Source organism: Chlorocebus sabaeus, chromosome 18, assembly GCF_047675955.1.
Source record: "Chlorocebus sabaeus isolate Y175 chromosome 18, mChlSab1.0.hap1, whole genome shotgun sequence".
NCBI lineage: Eukaryota > Metazoa > Chordata > Mammalia > Primates > Cercopithecidae > Chlorocebus > Chlorocebus sabaeus.
The window spans coordinates 9,982,703-9,990,119 of NC_132921.1; the positions used below are offsets into that span (position 1 = coordinate 9,982,703).

Sequence of the window (7,417 nt, forward strand, 5' to 3'; positions counted from 1 at the left end):
AAGGATATAGATTTATTGCAAGAGTTAGCTTTGTGGTTTTGGGAGCTGGTCAGGTAGATCTGAAGTCTGTAGGGCAGGATGTCAGGAAGGGCAGGCTGGATGGGTAGCTCAAGGTGACACTGCAGTCCACAGGCAGAATTTCTTTTTCCTAAGGGAAGCCTCAGTTCTGCTCTTCAGGCCTCTCCACTGATTGAGTCAGACCCAACCACATTGCCAACGGTAAGCAACTTAAAGTCAATTGATTGTAGATGCTAATTACATCTACAAAATTCCTCCACAGCAACAAGCTAAATGAGTATTTGAATCACTCTTTACTATAACCAAACCACACTCATACATAAAGCTGACCTTCAAAATAATAAAATGATTTTTTGTTGTTTTAAGTCATTAACTTTTGGGGGTGATTTGTTCTGCAGAAATAGGTAACTGGAATGATCAGCATAGATTTCCTATGGAGGCAGAGGTGAGAGGATCATTTGAGCCCAGGAGTTTAATACCAGCCTGGGTAACACAATGAGACTCTGTCTCACAAAAAAATTAAAAAAAAAAAAAAGATTTAGTAAACACTAGGCGTGATGACCTCTCATTCTTCCAAGCCCAAAATGCCATAATTCACTCACAGATCGCCTATTGCAGATTTGAAATGGTGGTTCTAGTGTTCACAAATCCCTCAAAGATTTGACTGCATTAATCAGCCCTCTTAATTGATTCCTCTGATGATAAATCCATTGAGATGCTTTTGGCTGTAAATACAGTTAGCCCTCCATATTCATGAGTTCTGCATCCACAGATTCAACCAACCACAGATCAAAAATATTTGGGAAAGAAAATGCATAGTTGTGATGGTACTGAACATGTACAGACTTTTTTCCTTACCATTATACCGTAACAATACAGTGTAACAACTATTTACATAGTATTTATATTGTATTAGGCATTGTAAGTAACCTAAAGATGATTTAAAGTATACGGGAGGATGTGCGTAGGTTATATGCAAATCCTGCACCGTTTTATAGCAGGGACTTGTGCATCTGTGGATTTTGGAATCCGAGGGAGGTCCTGAAACCAATCCCCCATGGATACTGACAGACAAATAAATATAAAATAAATCCTAATTAAAAGTAACTTTAAGTGAATTGTATTATCTCACCTAACAAAGTCCTATTATGTGACATAAAAATAGGTGGGGTAGTGGGTTGCCAAATGGTTTTATTAAACAAATCCACAGCAACTTCAAGGACTCAGATTCTCTCTACCATTCTGTTGGGTCATTACCAGCTGTGTTTATTTTTTGGCCCAAAGACTACTCCTCTCTCCCAACTCCCCCAGAACTGCCATGAGCCTGTTCACCAGAGAGAATGTGATCATTATCATTCCAGCTGACTTAAGCTCACCAGGACTTATGCTTGGGGGAATGGGACCACGGTCCCTGAGAGCCTGGACGTGGATAGGAAAAAAGGCCCTGATCACATTGGGGTTCTAGTACAAAAGAAGAACTTCCTTGAAGACAAGGAAGAAGAAAAGAAGGGCAATAGCTTCTCTACAGTTGAAAGGAAGTCCGTTAAGTTTAAGGATTACTTCTCATTCAGCACGGCACTGTGAAAAGTGCTCCTCTCAAGGGATCCGACAGAACTGTGTTCAAAACCCAAATCAGGCTGGGCGCAGTGGTTTACGCCTATAATCCCACCACTTCGGGAGACTGAGGCAGGAAGATCCTTTGAGCCCAGAAGTTTCAGACCAGCCTGGGCAATATAGTGAAACCCCATGTCCGCAAAAAATAAAAAATTGCCAGGTGTGGTAGTCCACATCTCTAGTTCCAGCTATGTGGGAGGCTGAGGCAGGAGGATCATTTGAGTCTGGGAAGCTGAGGTATTCAAACTGCCTTAGCAAAATTATGACTGAGACACTGAAAGAGATATAACTTAACTTACTCCATCTTGCTTCTAACCTCCAAGCTGTCCTTGTTCATTCATGGGCATAGGCTGAACTAACTTTGGGAGAAACTTATAGTTTAAACAAAGACAGTAACAGCCCTTTCCCAAAGCAGACCTCCTTCTTGCATGGGGACTAGATTGCCTTTGTAAGACTAACATTAGCCACAAGATCAGAAATGGTTTAGAAGCCACGCAGCTGGAGGTTACAAGATTCTGACCCTCCCTGAACTGCTCCTAACATCAGTGCTTGAGATATTTTGCAGACCCTGCACTTGATGGATCAGCTGGCACCACCCAGATCAATAAACTGGCTCATCTGATGTTGTGCCCCCCCGCCCCACCCAGAAACTGACTCAGCGCAAGAAGACAGCTCTGATTCCCTAGGATTTCATCTCTGACCAATCAGCGCTCCTGGCTCACTGGCTTTCCCCCACCCACCAAGTTATCCTTCAAAACTCTGCTCCCCGAATGCTCAGGGAGACTGATCTGAGTCATAATAAAACTCTAGTCTCCTGCACAGCCAGCTCTGCATGAATTACTCTTTCTCTATTGCAATTCCCCTGTCTTGATGAATCAGCTCTGTCTAGGCAGCAGGCAAGGTAAGCCCCTTGGGTGATTACAATTGCAGTGAACCATGATCGCACCACTGCATTCCAGCCTGGGCAACAGAGTGAGACCTTGTCTTGGGAAAGAAAAAAAAAATTCCAAATCAGCCACTTAATGAAAAGGCTCATTCTCCTCACATGCAAAGTAGGGATAACAATAACCACTTCACATGTGCACCTCAGGACTCACTAAGGAGCCAGAGTAACTGGCATCCACTGCCTGCTGATTATGCTGGGGTGTTGCCTGCAGGGAAGTACTTTACATGCATCGGCCCAGAGGCTCCCCACATCACACAGGAAGGAGGTAGGTGCTTTGTTCTTTTCTTTCCTTTGGTTTTTTGAGACGGGGTCTCACTCTGTTGCCAGGCTGGAGTGCAGTGGCACGATCTCGGCTCACTGCAACCTCTGCCCCCTGTGTTCAAGCGATTCTCCTGTCTCAGCCTCCCAAGTAGCTGGGATTACAGGCAGGCACCACCACGCCCAGCTAATTTTTTTACTTTTAGTAGAGACGGGGTTTCACCATGTTGGCCAGGATGGTCTTGATCTCCTGACCTCGAGATCCACCTGCCTCGGCCTCCCAAAGTGCTGGGATTACAGGTGTGAGCCACTGCGCCCGGCCTGGTGCTGTGTTATTTTCATACTGCAGATAGTAATCCGAGGTTTGGAGAAGTAATACAAGACTTGCTCAAGGTCACACAGAGCAAGGATAGAATTCATTCTGACTCCAGAGCCCATGCAACGTCCAGGAGACCCCACGGTGCCACCTTTTGAATGCTCATCCATCTGCACTGCATGCAATGCACTGCCCTGGTCATCTAGGCTCGAGGTATCTAAGCCATGAGAGAGACTGAAAGAGAAATAGCAGCACATCTGTCAAAGAGTAAATTCCATTTTAAAACACTGACTGTGTGTGACAGCAAGGTTGGACAGTTCCATGGGGACACAGAGGGCCCCAGACACACGCCTGCCCTCCTAGATCGTTGTTGAATTCTATGAGTGGCCAGGGACAGATGGCATAAACAATTTTATATCTAAAAAGTTCAAAGCTAATATTGTCTGAGATTCATATTGTAAATATATATCCTCATTTTACAGAGAAATCCTGAGGCTCAAAGACATTGAATGACCTGCTGCTTCATGCACAGGTGGTCAGTGTTGCCAAAGCCCAGGACGAGCAGTCCAGGCAGCTGTCACATTTCCAACATGTGGAAAGCCTTGCCAAAGCACGAGCTCTGCTGTCTCCCTTCTGTGCAGCGAGGCCACACGAGGCAGATGTGGATTTGTTCCAGCAGCTTCACCAGGGAATCAACAGCAGGCATAGGCACAAATAAATAAACCTCAGGCTTGAGATCCTCTCTTTATCCAAAATCAAAAACCAATTCTTTTCTTTCATTTCTTCCCTAGGGCCATCTCAGTGTCGCCCATCTGCCTGGGCCAGAGGCCCGTACTTGAGGTTCCTGCATTGCCAGGCCATTTGGTAACACAAGGAGCTGATGCCCCCTTTCCGCCTGTTGTATCTTTTTTTTTTTTTTTTTTTTTGAGATAGAGTCTCGTTCTGTCGCCCAGGCTGGAGTGCAGTGGCACAATCTTGGCTCACTGAAACCTCCACCTCCCAGGCTCAAGGGATTCTCCTGTCTCAGCCTCTTGAGTGTCTGGGATTACAGACATGCGCCATCACGCCTGGCTAATTTTGTATTCTTATTAGAGATGGGGTTTCACCATGGGGGCCAGGCTGGTCCAGAACTCCTGACCTCAAACCATCCACCCGCCGCCTCGGCCTCTCAAAGTGCTGGGATTACAAGCGTGAGCCACCGCACCTGGCCTCTCCTGTTGTACCTTGTTAACCCCAGTTGCTGCTAAGCTAGCTTGTCTGTTTCTTCACTGTCCTGGCACTTTGAGTCCTACTTCCTGGCAGGAGCCTATTTTTCTTTACTTATGTCTGCTCTTCTAAACGTGGACAAACTTTTATATTTTCCTCCCCGGTTGTACATAGCAGAATCTGGACAAGAACTCAACATTTCTATTTCAGATTACACACTTTTTCTACATTACTATGAAGTTTCAGGATATTTTATGTGGCTTTTGTAAGAAACATAATCCTACTAACATTGACTGAGTACCAGGCCCTCTGCTAGGAGGCAGGGAAACTGCATACAGCAACTCCAGCATCATCCAGCTTCGAGGGCGAGGCAGACACGTAAGGGGTGAGGGGTGACCGTAACAGCATAACAGCATGTGCTAAATGATACATTGGGAAAATCACAGAATACTGTAGCAACACCCAGGGTGTGCGCTCACCCATCTTGAGAATGAGGAAGAGTTAACCCAGAACAAAGAAAGGGTAGTTGATGTTTAGTGTTTGGGCAGATACATTCCAAGCAAAGGGAACATTATTGGTAAAAGAAGAAAGGGGAGAGAGAGCCCAGAGTCTCCGGAGAGCTGTAAACATTCAGTTTCACTGGGGTGTCAAAGCACTCAACAGAAGTGAAGTTTGGAGTTTACGCTACTGACAATGGGAATCTCTAAAAGGAGTTCAGAAAAATCTAAAAATACACTCAAAGATTAATTCAACAAAAGGAGATGGGTGTCTGAAAATGATGAAGATGTGGTCCCTGACTCCAAAGAGCTCATTACCTACTGGGAGAGACAGATATGTAAACAAATCATTACAGAACAATTTGTTTCATTCTAAATGTAGCACACACAAAGAGCTGGGGACAGTGAAGAGGAAGCCGTCAGCACTGCCTGCGGAGAAGAAAGGAAGGCTTTGTGTAGGTGACGACTGAGCAAGATGACAGATGAGTGGGCGGAAACCAGTCCTGGCAGAAGGGGTGGACCCTTGGGGCGGGACCAGGAAGGACAGCTCCAATTCATTACCCAACGTTAAATGAATGGAACATTTGCCGTACTCTTTAAATTTCAAGAATTTCTTTTCTTCCTTTCTTTTTGAGACGGAGTTTCACTCTTATTGCCCAGGCTGGAGTGCAATGGCACCATCTCGGCTCACCGCAACCTCCGCCCCCGGGGTTCAAGCTATTCTTCTGTCTCAGTCTCCCGGGCATGAGCCACCATGCCCGACTAATTCTGTATTTTTAGTAGAGACGAGGTTTCTCCATGTTGGTTAGGCTGGTCTCAAACTCCTGAACTCAGGTGATCCGCCCGTCTCAGCCTCGCAAAGTGCTGGGATTACAGGCGTGAACCACCGTGCCCAGCCTAAATTTCAAGATTTTCTATTGCAACTCCTTTGCCTCAGGAATTTGTCCCCCTCCTAGTAGAGATAGTGAAAGTTAAACTGTAACCTACATATCTCTTCTCAAGGATTTTGAATGTTTGTTTGTACAGAGAACACTCCATCTGGTATATCGCAGAAACAAAAGGAGCTTTTCAGCCAGATTTTCAGTGCACGGAAGCCGTGCCCATTTCCAGAGGCTGCATTCTCAGAAGCTTTTCTCCCTAAGCACAAAAATCAGAGGCAAGTAGGAAGAGTGGGGCTGCACCTGAGCGAGCATGACTGTACCCATCCTGCTTCCCAAACAGACTCAAAAATCAAGGGTCTTCCTCACTGCCGTTAGAAAGAATCTATTTTTTTCCTTTGGCAGCATCAAACCTCACAAATAACTCCACTGAAAAGAATGTTAGAACTAATGTGCTCTACTTAAAGTCCAACAAATACATTAAGAGCAGAAAATTGTGGGATACAAGATTCTCAAATTTTCAGTAACACAGCTCAGTATCAGTACACAAGGTGAGGCCTATGGACTGAATATTTGTGTCCACCCAAAATTCGTATGTTGAAGCCCTAACCCCCACTGTGATGGCAGGAGGAGGAGAAGCCCCTGGAAGATGATGAGGTCATGAGAGAGAAGCCCTGGTCAATGGGAGTAGTGACCTCGCCAAAGGGATCCTAAAGAGCTCTGGTGCCCTCCTTCCTCTTGTGAGTGCACAATTAGCTGGAAGCCCGAAGAGGACCCTCATCAGAACCTAACATTGCTGCCTCCCGATCTCAGAATTCCAGTCTCCAAAATCGGAGAAATAAATTTCTATTGTTTCTAAACTATGCAATCTATGGTACTTTGTTATAGCAGCCGAAACTGACTAAGATGTGAGGTCGAAAAAGGTGCTTTCCTTATTCACAGCACAACTCTGCCTGTGCTTACGAAGAACTGTGGTTGAAATGGATTCAGCTTCACAACAGCTGCAGAAGGCCAAGTGATGTGCGGCAGTAGTGGTAGAAATGTTGAACTAGGAACTGTATCAAGGGGTTGAAAATAAAGGGATGAGCCATAATTTATTCACGAAAATGCAAATAAAAGTAGTAGAAATAGCAATCTTCATGAAAAGATAATATGGCATTTAATTTAAAACATCAGAGTGACTTGGTAATGATAAAAAAAAAAAAGCCATCAAAAAAATATTACAGTGATGAACCTTTAGGTACTAAATAGCATAGTGGTAAATATATGTGACAAAAACTTTCGTCTGGCCTGGAGGCTCACGCCTGTAATCCTAGCACTTTGGGAGGCCGAGGCAGGTGGATCACTTGAGGAGAGGAGTTTGAGAACAGCCTGGCCAATATAGTGAAACCCCATCTCTACTAAAAATCAGCCAGGCGTGGTGGCACACACCTGTAACCCCAGCTACTTGGGAGGTTGAGGTGGGAGAATCGCTTGAATCTGGGAGGCAGAGGTTGCAGTAAGCTGAGACCATGCCACTGCACTCCAGCCTGGGCAACAGAGTGAAACCATGTCTCAAAAAAAAAGAAAAAAACCTCTAAGAATACACAGATAATTTAGTGTAACTGTGATCACTGCAGACTGGTAGTTCTTACTTTGAGCAATTTTGTCCTCCCAGGAGACATTGGTGACAACTGGAGACATT

The 7,417-nt window shown here is 45.0% G+C and overlaps 1 long non-coding RNA gene across 1 annotated transcript; it reads left to right on the top strand.

Annotated features, from left to right (window-relative positions):
- The first annotated feature begins 2,412 nt into the window (after window positions 1–2,412).
- LOC140709040 (uncharacterized) lies at window positions 2,413–6,867 on the top strand. The gene is made up of 3 exons (XR_012089374.1): window positions 2,413–2,533; window positions 3,635–3,860; window positions 4,569–6,867. It is a non-coding gene; the product is annotated as an uncharacterized lncRNA (long non-coding RNA).
- Window positions 6,868–7,417: the final 550 nt, after the last annotated feature.